The sequence below is a fragment of the Tamandua tetradactyla genome, chromosome 1 (genome assembly GCF_023851605.1).
Source record: "Tamandua tetradactyla isolate mTamTet1 chromosome 1, mTamTet1.pri, whole genome shotgun sequence".
NCBI classification, from domain to species: domain Eukaryota; kingdom Metazoa; phylum Chordata; class Mammalia; order Pilosa; family Myrmecophagidae; genus Tamandua; species Tamandua tetradactyla.
Window position 1 is genome coordinate 225,688,535 of NC_135327.1, and position 14,611 is coordinate 225,703,145.

A 14,611-nucleotide genomic window follows, 5' to 3' on the forward strand; every position below is an offset into this window, starting at 1 on the left:
GCATGAAACTTTTGTAGAATCTCAGATAGAGCCCTAGTTGTTCTTTAGGGATAACAGGAATGGTTTTGGTTGGGGTTTGGCAAACTGTGGCAATAAGTGATATCTAGTTGAAGCTTGCATAAGAGTAGCCTTCAGAATAGCCTCTACTCTATTTGAACTCTTTTGGCTGCTGATATCTTACTTTGTTATACTTCTTTTTCCCCTTTTGGTAAAGAAGATTGTTGATTCTATGGTGTCAGGGCCAGGTTCAACCCTAGGAGTCATGCCCCATGTTGCCAGGGAGACTTTCATCCCGGGGTGTCATATCCCTGGCACGGGGGAGGGTAGCGATTTTCCTTACAGAGTTGGGCTTAGAGAGAGAGAGGCCACATCTGAGCAACAAAAGAGATTTTCTGGAAGCAACTCTTAGGCATGACTATAGGTAGACTTAGCTTCTCTGTTTCAGAAATAAGTTTCATAAGAGCAAACCTCAAGATCAAGGGCTTGACCTATTGACTTGGGAATTCCTAATGTTTGAGAGAGTATCAGGGGTTTCCCCAGTGGGAAAGTTTAGGAGTTTCATGTATTTTCTCCAGTCCCTCAAGAGATTTTGTCAATACTTTTTAATTATCTGCCCAACATACTCTGGGATGTATCTGGGTATTACATTAAGCTATACAGAATTACAAGCCCTTATTCCCATTCTGAGCGCCATGTGTTTGAGTTGTTTAAATGAACAATTCAGACAGGTTGAGTTACATTATGTGCTACAGAAAATTTAAGTTTTGGACAAAATAAACCTTTCTTCCTTTGGTCTTATACAGTAGGTGAAGTTCTAAAATACAGACAATATTATCCTTCACCCCATATTCTGATTTACCTTAGTCTCAACCAAATCAGCTTCATTCTTATCTCTAATTGAAGCCCGATCTCTTTTTCATTAATAGTTGTTGTATGCAGCAATGCTGACTTTCAGGGCTGCAGAACTCTATCTCTGAGTCTTAGGTGTCACACAGGTATTCAAAGTGTCAGGGAAATACCAGGTTATACATATATAGCACAGCCTCTCAAAATCTAGAACTAACATTTACAGCTCCATACTAAACATGACTGCTACAATAGCTTACAATCTAGGCCCCAATTTTCCTATAAATATTTTATAAAAGAGACCATACAATATATATTCTTTTGTTTCTGGCTTATTTTGCACAACTTAATGTCCCCAAGTTTAATTCACCTCGTTGCATACATCACTACTTTGTTTCTTTCTGTAGCCACACAATATTCCATCATCTATATAAACCACAGCTCACCTTTCTGCTTCTCAGTCAATTTATACTTCAGTTACCTCCATCCATTGGGCATCATGGGTAATGTTCAAAGTAAACAATCCATGTCTCACATTATCCTCACTTAGCTGAACAATCACCAGCACTCTCAATTTTAGAAAATTTTCATTCTCCAAACAGAAAAATAACCAAATAAAAAATCCAGACCTCCCCTTAACTCATGCCTCACTCCCCAACTATTTACCCCTGGTACTGCTATGGTACTGTTGATGTCCTTCTGTTAAATATAGGTCACAGGCAACAGTAGTTTTCCCCCATGTGTCTCTATTATTGACACTTTGTACAAGACTCATTCCTTTCAAGTAGTTCATGTAAGAACTTATTTATATTTGTAGTGTTAATCAGTGGGACACATGGTTCTATACAACCCCTTTCAATCATGTTCACCTTCAATATGGCAATATATTTATGAACTCACTAATGAACTTCCTTCACTTCTTCCATTCCCTTACCATTTAAGTTCAACCTTATTAGCTTACTGTTCACCAATCTCTAGTATCTCCAGGTCCGCTAAACTCAACTTTATAAACCTCTGGGTTTACTTTTACCAAGGTCATAATAGCAAAATCATAAACTATCCTTTTGTGTCTAGAAGCCCTATTATTTAACAAAAAAGATATGTGAGGCAAGATTTTTAGAACATTAGAAGGCCTTTGTCTGACTGAATATTTTGGGGGCCACCATCTTGCAGCTATTTGAAGTCCTAACAAAAAATCTTATAGCTATACTCTGTATTTAGACTCTTCCCAGAAGCCATTTCATAATTTTAGCATCGCTTGCTATCCATGGCTGGACATGTGAAAGAATTTTATTTTCAAGCCCAAAAAGTCCTAAATCTTTTATATTTAAGAGTTCTTTCTTTAGCTTTTTTTGCATTTTCCTATAGATAGCTAGAAGAAGCCAGGCAACACTTCAATATCCTGCGTGAACATCTTAGCAAGATCATCCATTATTAGGAACATTTTGTACTTTCCATATTACATCAGCCACAATATTTATAAATCTTCCACTCCTAAATCCCCTATCCTCCAACTTTGAATAGCATTTTCTTTACTTTCCTTTAAGCCCTTTTCAATGGTCTTGTTGATGAACAACAAGCTTCTACTCACATAAAATTACACTGTCAAGGATGCAATCCAAAGAACCAGGAACACGTGATACATTCTCAAGGGAAAAGATATGATATCACAGCAAGTTCTCACAAAAATAAGAAAGATAGTATCCCAACTTTGTCAAAGGAAGAAAGACTAAACTGTCAAACTACCTGTGCTGGTTTGAAATGATGTGTGTACCCTAGAGAAGCCATGTTTTAATCCTAACCCCATTTTGTAAAGGCAGCCGCTTCTTCTAATTCCTATTCAGCATTGTGTGTTTGAACATGTAATTAGATCATCTCCCTAGAGATGTGATTTAATCAAGAGTGGTTGTTAAACTGGATTAGGTGAAGGCATGCCTTCACCCATTTGGATGGGTCTTGATTAGTTTGCTGGAGTCCTATAAAAGAAGAAACATTTTGGAGAGAGATTCAGAGAGAGCAGAGCAGAGAGACATAGTCATGAGAAGCAGAGTCCACCAGCCAGTGACCTTTGGAGCTGAAGAAGGAAAATGCCTCCTGGGCAGCTTCATGAAACAGGAAGCCAGGAGAGGAAGCTAACAGATGATGCTGTGTTTGCCACGTGCCCTTCCAGGTGAGAGAGAAACCCTGACCATGTTCACCATGTGCCTTTCCTGACCATGTCCACTGTGTGCCTTTCCACTTGAGAGAGAAACCCTGAATTTCATCAGTCTTCTTGAATTAAGATATCTTTCCATAGGGACTTCCGGAGAAGATGGCGGCTTAGTAAGACTCGCGGGTCTTAGTTCCTCCTCCAGAAAAGCAACTAAAGAAACAGAAACAATACGAAACAGCTCCCGGAGTCACGACAGAGACCAAAAAGACAGCGTACCCCATTCTGGAACAGCTGAACGGGCAGGGAGAATCTGCTGCGGTGAGATATCCGAGGGGCGCGCGTTTTCCTGGCCGGGGCGGCTGGCGACTGGGGTCCCCTCCACGCACGTGGCTCCCCGGTCTGACTGGGAACGTTGGATAGCGGGGCCCTCCCGTCAGGCTTGGTGTTTCGGGCCAGCTGGGCAATTAGGACCGGCACTCTCCCAAGCCGCGGCGGCCAGCGACCCCCACCTCCACGCGCGGTTTCCCGGGCCGACTGCCGTGCAGACAGACGAGCGCCACGAGCGCCACCTACTGGGCAGGAAAAGAAAAACAGAGCCCAGAGATTTCACAGAAAAAGCTTTCAACCAGCTGGGTCCCACACCCAGGGAAATCTGATCAAATGCCCAGACACCAGCAGAAAATAATGGATGACGCTCGGAAAATTGAAGATATGGCCCAGTCAAAGGAACAAACCAATAGTTCAAATGAGATACAGGAGCTGAGACAACTAATGCTGAATATACGAACAGAAATGGAAAAACTCTTCAAAAACCAAATCAATAAATTGAGGGAGGACATGAAGAAGACATGGGCTGAACAAAAAGAAGAAATAGAAAATCTGAAAAAACAAATCACAGAACTTATGGGAGTGAAGGACAAAGAAGAAAAAATGGAAAAAACAATGGATACCTACAATGGTAGATCTAAAGAGACAGAAGCTACAATTAGTGAACTGGAGGATGGAACATCTGAATTCCAAAAAGAAACAGAAACTATAGGGAAAAGAATGGAAAAACTTGAGCAGGGGATCAGGGAACTGAATGACAATATGAAGCGCACAAATATACGTGTTGTGGGTGTCCCAGAAGGAGAAGAGAAGGGAAAAGGAGGAGAAAAACTAATGGAAGAAATTATCACTGAAAATTTCCCAACTCTTATGAAAGACCTAAATTTGCAGATCCAAGAAGTGCAGCGCACGCCAAAGAGAATAGACCCAAACAGGCGTTCTCCAAGACACTTACTAGTTAGAATGTCAGAGGTCAAAGAGAAAGAGAGGATCTTGAAAGCAGCAAGAGAAGAACAATCCATCACATACAAGGGAAACCCAATAAGACTATGTGTAGATTTCTCAGCAGAAACCATGGAGGCTAGAAGACAGTGGGATGATATATTTAAATTACTAAAAGAGAAAAACTGCCAACCAAGACTCCTATATCCAGCAAAATTGTCCTTCAAAAATGAAGGAGAAATTAAAACATTTATAGACAAAAAGTCACTGAGAGAATTTGTGACCAAGAGACCAGCTCTGCAAGAAATACTAAAGGGAGCACTAGAGTCAGATATGAAAAGACAGAAGAGAGAGGTATGGAGTAAAGTGTAGAAAGAAGGAAAATCAGATATGATACATATAATACAAAAGCCAAAATGGTAGAGGAAAATATTATCCAAACAGTAATAATACTAAAAGTTAATGGACTGAATTTCCCAATCAAAAGACATAGACTGGCAGAATGGATTACGACCCAGCAATACCACTGCTAGGTATCTACTCAAGGGACTTAAGGGCAAAGACACAGACGGACATTTGCACACCAGTGTTTATAGCAGCATTATCTACAATTGCAAAGAGATGGAAACAGCCAAAATGTTCATCAACAGACGAGTGGCTAAACAAACTGTGGCGTATACCTACGATGGAATATTATGCAGCTTTAAGACAGACTAAACTTATGAAGCATGTAATAACATGGATGGACCTAGAGAACATTATGCTGAGTGAGTCTAGCCCAAAACTAAAGGACAAATACTGTAAGGTCCCACTGATGTGAACCGACATTTGAGAATCAGCTTGGAATATATCATTGGTAACAGAGACCAGCAGGAGTTAGAAACAGGGTAAGATAATGGGTAATTGGAGCTGAAGGAATACAGACTGTGCAACAGGACTAGATACAAAAACTAAAAAATGGACAGCACAATAATACCTAAGTGTAATGTAACTATGTTGGAACACTGAATGAAGCTGCACCTGAAATATGGTTTTTTGTTTGTTTGTGTGTTTGTATCTTTTGTTTTTGTTTTTTTTCTTTTTCCTTTATATATATATATATATATTATTAGTATTATTATTTTAATTCTCTTCTCTATATTAACATTCTATATTTTTTTCTGTTTTGCTAGTTCTTTTCCTAAATCGATGCAAATGTACTAAGAAATGATGATCATACATCTATGTGATGATACTAAGAATTACTGAGTGCATTTGTAGAATGGAATGATTTCTAAATGTTGTGTTAATTTCTTTTCTTTTTTTTGATTAATAAAAAAATTTAAAAAAAAAAGATATCTTTCCATAGATGCCTGTGATTGGACATTTCTATAGACTTGTTTAATTGGGATATTTTCTCAGCCTTAGAACTGTATACTCACAACTTATCAAATTCCCCTTTTTAAAAGCCATTCGTTTCTGGTATATTGCATTCTGGCAGCTAGCAAACTAGAACGCTACCACTAAGTTCAGATATTACTATTAGTTTCAACATTATTTCATCTTGGTATTAAAATTCTCAGATTGTTACCAAGAAGCCACGTCCTCTTGATTTATGAGAACTCCTCTTGAAAAACCCACTTAATATAACTACGGTTGATTGTTTGAAATGGCCCCAATGAAGCATGCCTCCCTGAGTCCATTCCCTTTGCAATGTGACTTTGCACCTCCTCCCATCAAGAGGTGTAATCAATTTCCCTGTCCTTGATTCTAGCCGGATTTGTGACTTGCTTTGACCAGTATAATGTCGTAGAAGTGACTTTCTGGGATTTCTGAGCCAGTACCTTAAATGGCCTTGTGGCCTCTGCTTTTGCCTGTGGAACCCAGCAACCAGGCTATCCTACCGGAGAGAGGGGTTATGTGAGGGGAGGCCCTAGAGGATGAGAGACCAAGTGGAGAAAAAGGCCACATAGAGGACAGTGAAGGTACCAAGGCCCCAGATCGGTGAGGGACACTTTTGGATCCTTTGGCTCCAATCGAGCTGCCCCACCTGGCCCCATTTGGAACAAAGATGAGCCACCTCCACTGAGTTCTTCCTGAACTCTTCATCCACAGGGTCATCAGTAAATGGTTGTTCTCTGAAGATACTAAATTTTTGTGGCAGTTTGTTATACAATAATAGATGAGTGGAATATGCCTTTCACAGAAAATCTTGAGGCCAATTTATACACTATACTATCTATAGTGAGAGAATAAGCAAATGTTAGGAATGTAACATAGTGACCATTCTGAGTGAGAGTACAAGAGGGAAACAGTCCCTAAAAGAAGACTGAATTTGGGTATTCAAACAAAGCTGAATGAATCTACTTTGCAAGCAGACATCAATTACTAAGATCCTATCATAAGAATTTTTTTTTCCTATGCTTTATACTTCAAGCACTTGGAATGGAAGGTAGCATTAAATGCATTTCACAAAGGTGTATGTGAAAATCCACAGTAACAGAGTAATTCATTTAATGCAATGTTCAGCTAAAATGACAACATAATTCATGGCAGTGAAAATTTAAAGTTCATTATAAAGACATATGCTATACAAACAAATGACCAAAGTGAACTCAATGATGCTCAGTTTATAAATTCTTATTTCAATAACTCATACTACCTGTGACAACTTTTGTTTCTCTTTCCACGTCCCAAATAAGCAATGTAGGTCCCGACATTTCCCATTGTTGCCGTTGTGAGAAACATAGCACTCAACAACTATTTAAAAAACAGTTTGAAACAAAAGTGTGCATTTAAAAATCATATTCTCCCATTTTGCTCCAGTGTTGATAATTAGCGTTCCTTTCAGAAATGAATCAATCTTATAGGATTAGAGAGATTCTTCTAGAATACATTTAAATCATCCCCAGTAAAGCAAACTATACTAAAGAGAATTTAAGATAGCAATAGAAGCAGCACCCATAAGAATAATATATTGTTTTAAAAATCTTCTCATATATTTTTTATTAGATTTCTATAACACTTATATATCAACTTTATAGATTAAGAAAGAGACCTTTACAAATGAGGAAGGTGCTTGCTGTCACTATAATAAAAGTGTCTTTTGAATTGTAAACTTGAATCCTTTAAGACTCAAACAGCCATCTACTGCCTGATGTGTGTTATAAGTGGAGACCCCAACAGATGGGCACAGCCAGCCATGTAACACATATGGCGAAGTGGGAGCACAACACTGTTCCATGACTACTCAGAGCCTAAATTTCCTGGGGATTTTTATGCAGTCATCAGAAGTCCATTAATTTTTCCTGATCTCCAAGAGAGTAAAGACAACAGCTCTTTTTAAGAGGAAACCATCATTTCCTATGAAACTGTATGCTAGAAAAAAAACCAAGCAAACAAAACCAAAATCAGGAGTAGGTACTGAACAAGTAATGATACCCAGAGAAGATTTGAAATAACCTATAATAATCTATATCTTAGGAAACTGATTACAAATTAAATGGTTTAATTATATAAAGAAAGCTGCCTAACAAGCTTAAAATTCAATAATCTATTGTGAAACTTATTTTGCTGCCAGTTATCAGAGTGAAGTCAATTAACTAAGCATTTACTCTTTAAACAATAATATATTGACCCTGTGGCAGTATAAAGGAACACAAATTTCTAAACATTATTTATAATTAAATTTAGGAAATGGTAAATATTTATAAGAAAGAACTCCAAAATTTTATCGTTAGCCATAGAATATTTATAAACAAAATATAAATGCTAAAGTTAAAATGAACAGGGTGGTTGGTAAAAGAAGAATGAAGTAAATCCTGAAGTGCAACTTGAAAACGTTGATGCACATAAATAGAAGGGCAGGACTTAAGAAGTCATTTTTAAGATGACTGATATGGAAAGGCAGGGGGGAAAGAAGAGCAAGACAGAAGGGAGAAGTAGAAATGCATTTGCCTGGAGGTAAAAGTTTTCCACATTCCCAGATGCGTTAAGACATTTTTCTTCCTCTTCTTTGAAGAGATTTAGAGGCCCCATATTTTAAAGAAAACAAAAGGAAAAATTTAATGTTCAAAAAGTTAGGCATGCAAAACAATCAACATCTCCTCCCCACCCCATTCATACCAAATGTCACTTCCTTTCTATATTCTCTACTTTATAAACAGTAAAACTATCTATGGAGTTTTGAAGTCAGAGTCCCTTTCCATGCCCTTCTCCTCCAATCTGTCACCAAATCCTATATAGCTTCTTCTTAAATATCTCTTGAAACCACTCATTCCTCTCTGGTCCCACTACTTTCATCCCATGTGGCCTCTCCTTGGTCTCTGACCCATGAGCCTAAGCCCTCCATCCTCCCAGTTACCAGCATGAACTTTTAAAGATTAAAAGTTGTTATGAAACATTTTAAAGAGTGGGGGAAGGCTCATAGGTGATGGTGGAGTTGTACGGAGAAGGTAGGGTTTAACAATGAGTATGATGGCTGAATCATTATACTGATATTTCTTTCAGTCTCCAGTATCTTAGAGAAACTAGAAGTAAAAACCTAAAATTGTGGAATTGTAACCCACTAATTGTTGCAATGCGCTTTGAGATTTATTGCTTTTTTGTATATTTGTTATTTTTCACAAAAAAGAAAAAAATCTTCTAGCTGCCAGTGCTTTGGAGCAACTAGAAGGAAAAATTTGAAATAGTGGAATGGTAACCCATAACAAACTCTGAAATCTGTTCTGTAACTACTCATTGAAGTGTACTCTGAAAATCATTGCTTTTTCTTTATTTTCTTTGTAGATGTTATATAAAACAATAAAAAACATTTTTAAAAAAGTTATCTACTCATGGATCTTTCCTGATCTTCTAGCTTCACCTTCACAGCTCTCAGCACACTCTTTGTTCCAGGAAAACTGAACAATTTGTACCAAACTCTGTGCCACATCATTCCCTCTGCCCACAAAGTCACGTTTATAACTGTCCCTTTACTTTCAAACATCAGTTCAACTGTAATCACCTCCTCTAGAAAGCCTTCTTGAATCCCTGTCTGGTTTCAAAGTGTGTCCTCTTGGCTCCTTTCATAGAGCCTCAGGTCTAAAGTACTGTCAATAGCTGACGTGGATTGGGGAGAGCCAGCCAGCCAGCCCCACTGTCTTGGGCACCAATCTTCAAGAACAGTTAAACATCATTAGGAATATCACAGATAGAGAAAACTATTTTATCAATAGTGTATGTGGTTAGAATAGTAGAACTACTTTGACAAGCTCCTAGGGATGAGAAGGTTGAAAAATGACTCAGGCACATACTTGAATAGCAATAAAAACAGCCTTTCTCAGGGTTTTGGTTTTGCTTTAGGGTATGCAAGTCTGGAATGAGAGATGAACAGCTCTGAAAACAACAGAGGAGAGAATATATGAGCCAGCAGAAGTCCCTTCTCCATCATTCCCTAGAACTGGGTTTAGTAAAAGTTGAGCAGGTATTTAAAAAATATCAGCTTGCCTTAAGGGGATCCAAATACCTAATTAGCTTTGCTCAGGATACACCACACTTCTGTTTGGTACTGCTCATATTTATCACACTATATTTTAAAAAGTTAAATTACTTGTCTCGGTCCTCCATAGAATCCCCAGGAATGAGACGATTACTTTTTCATTTTGTAGCAAATCTGAAAAAGGAGCACATTGACCCAAAATGTGCCATCTTGTAGTGTAATGAACTGAGACCCAAAGATCAAGATTTAGCAGTGTATATGACACTGCTTTACATACAAGCATATCCTTTTCCAAATAGATAATATTCCATTTGCTAAAGAGGCATTCTCTATGTGGGGTAGGTACAGTTAATTCTGAATGAAATATCCCTTAAGTCTCCTTCTCCCTTGGTTTGACTTCATGTTCATCAACTATTTATAGTTCGTTCCATTTCTCTGGTATCTTCATACAAAAAGGATAGAGAGTCCTCAGCGGAGAAGACCAAATTTCTAGTCCCTGGAAAAATATATCCATCTTTATAAGTCAATATATGTACTTTCTGGTTTATACATTATTCTCTCATAAGAGTGATTAGTAGGAGAGAGACTCTTTGACTCTTATCAACTGTGTAAACTGACAAAATTTAATTTCTGTACTTACGCTGGTGAATACGTCAAGGCAACTTCACTCTTTCTGAGGTCCTGAAGAAAATCAAATCAAATAATATATGTTTAACTGTAATCCTTTTCAAAATTTTAAAGCTCAAACACATTTTTTCCTCTTTGACAAAAATAGCCTGCATATTCCAAAGGATGTTACAACTTCGATTTTCTCCATAAAATAAAATTTCATCTTGGTACTGCTTTTGGCCAATAGGAATTTCAGGCTGTTGACTTCACTCAAATTCATATTTTTCTTCTCTTTGCTGCCAGTAAAATATTATCATACCCAACTTTTCTCAAGATAAAGATGTTCTGTGTTTGTTCAAAGTAGGCTACAATATTTAAGGGAAAGAGGACCTCTTGAGCTGATGAATCTTTTTCAGAAAAATATACAGAAAAGATAAGCAATTTGGATATTTTAGGATCGAATTACCTTCCTTTAATGTAGAAGAACTCTACACAGATGTGGAATTTACAAAGCAAGGTGTTTTTCCTGGTAATGACCCAAGCTGATGTGTCAGTTGTTTAAACATTATGTCAACCAATTATGCTTAAAATCACAAGCAAATTGGAGAAAGCATCCCAGAACAGAAAGTAATGTGAAGTATAAGTACAACTGTTTTCTGAAAAGTTCTGCTATGTGACTTGAGCCTTGTAAAACTCAAAACAAATAGCAATGATCTTAAATTTTCTCCAATTGGGAAATTGAATCATTTTAATCAGGTCACTTGGCCTAACACAAATGCTAGTTTCTCTCACATATTTTGTTAAAAGACTGTTGTGCAAAATTGAACAGGTTGGCAATCCCTTATCCAAAACTCATTGGTAAATTGTGGTTTAGAATGCAGTTTTTCAGAGTTTTAGAAAGGTAATAAATGTTTGTATATATTCTGTGTTGTGCTAGTAAATGACTCCCTGAAGAAATATACATGTGCATGTGTATATATATATATGCTTATATATACACAAATGTTTATTATAAATTTTACAGATATAAATAATATGTAACCCCAAATTACAAATAATAAAATATCCAATACTCTTTAATGGAAATTCTTTGTAGCCAACTGATTTTCACTGAATGTTCATTAGCATTATTCATAGCCAACCTATGGCTGTGATTTATGAAGCAATGTATTTCAGTCATGAATGTTGTTTGATATTTTCCTTTATTCTGACATCTTTATTTTGGTTTACTATTTCTTTTTCTAGCTTCTTTAATTGAACACTTGTTCATTTTTCTTCATATATAGATATATGTATGTATATATATAAAATAGATGCATTTCAAGCCATAAATTTCTAGTTCCACTCTAACTGCACCCTTCCAAATTTGATGTTGTACACCCAGTGCTGTCTACTTTTTATTTTACTCTCAAATAATTCGTATTACAGTGTTTCTTGATTAAATTTTTTAAAAAAATGGCTTAGAAGGACTACTATAGGCCCTATTAAACCTCTCCAAATTCCCCAGCCCAAATTCATCTATTCCAACATTTCTTGAACTGTCTTCCAAATATTTACACGTTTGTCTTCCATTGACAAGTATGTTTGGGAAAAAATGGTTTAAAAGTTGAAGGAAGTTTCCTTACTGCAGGATTAATGTGTTAATATGCATTGTAAATCTTTAAGAAGGAGATACAGAATACTGCATTTCCTAAAATCATTTGATCACAGGTTTTTTTCCTAAATATTTAGCTCTTAGGGAATAATTTAGAAGTGTTTAACTACAATATAGCCCTTGGTGTCAATATCACTAATTTTATCTATAACCTTTATTTAATATTTGAAATACTTGATTTGTTAGGATAGGTAGTTTCAAATAATAAAAGTCACTACGAGGTAAATAGATTTATTGAGATAAATAGAATAAGATAATAAAACAATCTGGTCAAAAGAAGAAAAAAGCCTGTGAATATTTTGAGAAATGTAGCAAAAATAACCTAACACTCTCTTATAAAGTCTCAACATTTGTTGCTTGATAGTAAAAAGAAAATTTGAAGGCTGACCAAATAATCTCCCGAAAAGCCAGATGATTAGCTTTAGAGGGTAGTGCCAGAAACAGTACCTAGGTCACATTACTGGATTGCTTTTTGGCCCACTAAAATGACAATAAAGTCATTAAAGGTCATAAACTCACAAGGAAAGCAGGTTAAGAGACGTGCAGCCACACATTTTGGAAGGTAAAAAACTGCTCACTGTTTTAAAAGATTAGAGAAAGCTGAGACCTTTGCTTCCAGTGAATGCCAAAAACAAATTGATTAGCACATCAGGAACCTAAAATCGTTCAAGAATTATAGGTAGCATTTATCTCTGAAATTGGGCAGGGTTTGGGAGAGAACTGAGAACAGGTAAATTGATTGAAAAATCTTTAAAAAGGAAATTAAATTCTTGGAAACCATCCCCCACACCATGAGGCAGGGTGAAAGCTGATTAAGACCATGGGTTTACTCTATGGAGAGACTTGAAATTCTGGAACACCACACACGAATAAGGGCGGGAGTATCATATTTATAATTGGAAGAAATTCCATAATGAGAAATCTACATATTAAATTATAACAGCACATAGCCATGCCCCCTTGCTTTACTCTTTGATTATACGTCCCTTGAGGATTGTTTCCGGGAAATCTAACCAGTCCAAAATAAAAACCCTAAAGATAGAGTTGAGGTTACCCACCGAAATAGACCAGTCAGATTATCCTTCACTGAAACCCAGCAATTGGCAAGCCTTATCCAGAAAATATTTTCCAATAAGCTTTTTATTACTTGAAAATTAAATGTAAATAAGAGCATCACCAAACATTTGAGTAATGTCTTAGTATGAAAGACAGAAACCAAAACAGACCAACAAACATAAAAGGACTTAAGAAGCAGCAGAAACAATTTTCAAAAGAAAATTGTAATAAAATTTCTTAAACACACAAAATAAGATTTTTATATCCATAAAATAAGGACAGAATACTATAATTAAAAACATGATAATAGAAATTAAACATTTAATAGAAGGGTTAAAATAGAAATAAGTCAGAAAGTGGAATGTCCATCCCTCCCCCCCAAAAAGAGATGAAGAATAAATGAATTTTAAAAATGAATGAAAATATTAGAGAATTAGAAAATGTTTCTCTTATCTATTGTTGCAAAATAAATTGCCCCATAAATTAATGGATTAAAATTTACTGTTTTTCAGTTTTGTGAGTTGACTGGTCTCAGCTTGGTGGATCTTCTGCTTTTCTGCTTGGGGCAATTACATAGCTATACTCACTTGGGAACTAGGCTGAGGCTGAACAATCCAAGATGGTTTCTCTCCAAAGCTTCTCTCTACATAGCTTCTCATCTCAATGCTTCTCTACATGTGAAAAATAAGGAAATTGAAGCTTTCAGTTCCCTTATGGCTTGGGCTTAGATGTCCCTACACCACGTTCTACTGTTCAATTAAGCCACAAGGCCAGCCTGGATTCAAGAAATGTGAAATAAATTTCACCTCTTGATGTGAGGAGCAGCATGCACATACAGATAGGAGCAATTGTTGGCCATATCTTTGGAGTCAATCTACCACACAGGATCACTTCTGGATGTTCAAAAGCCCCAAAATTGGAGTTCACAGAAGAACAGAAAAATAATGGGGAGGGACAGAAAATTATAAAATACATCTTTTTACATTATTGGAAGTGCAGGGCATGAGTTTCCAGATTAAGCACCATCAAAGTCCTCCAACAGGGTGGGTCACGGTGGCTCAGCAGGTAAGAGTGCTTGCCTGCCATGCCCAAGGACCCGGGTTCAATTTCCGGTGCCTGCCCATGTTAAAAAAAACAAATTCTCCAACAGCAAAACAAGAAAAAAAAAAGGCCACACCAATAAATATCATCATGAAATGATAGAACTCTAATATTTAAAGAAACTAAAAGCATCTGACAAAGAGAAAAAATAGGTTGTATTAGAAACATGAGGAATCAGTTAGCAGTAGAGGAATCAAAAGCAACAAACAATAGAATCTAGACAGTGAGAAGTTACTCCAAAATTTGGAGTTGGGAGTGAGACTTCAAACTTAAAATTCTATTCCTAGAAAAATTATCAATCTAGAGAAGAATGGAAAAAAGACATTTTCAGACAGGTAATTCCCAAATAATTAAAATTATGTGCATATTATCTCAGAAAGCTACTAGATTATGGTTTCTACCAAAATTAGGGGATTAAGAAAGAGGAAGAAATTGGATCCAACAAAGGAGAATGGTGAAGGGACAA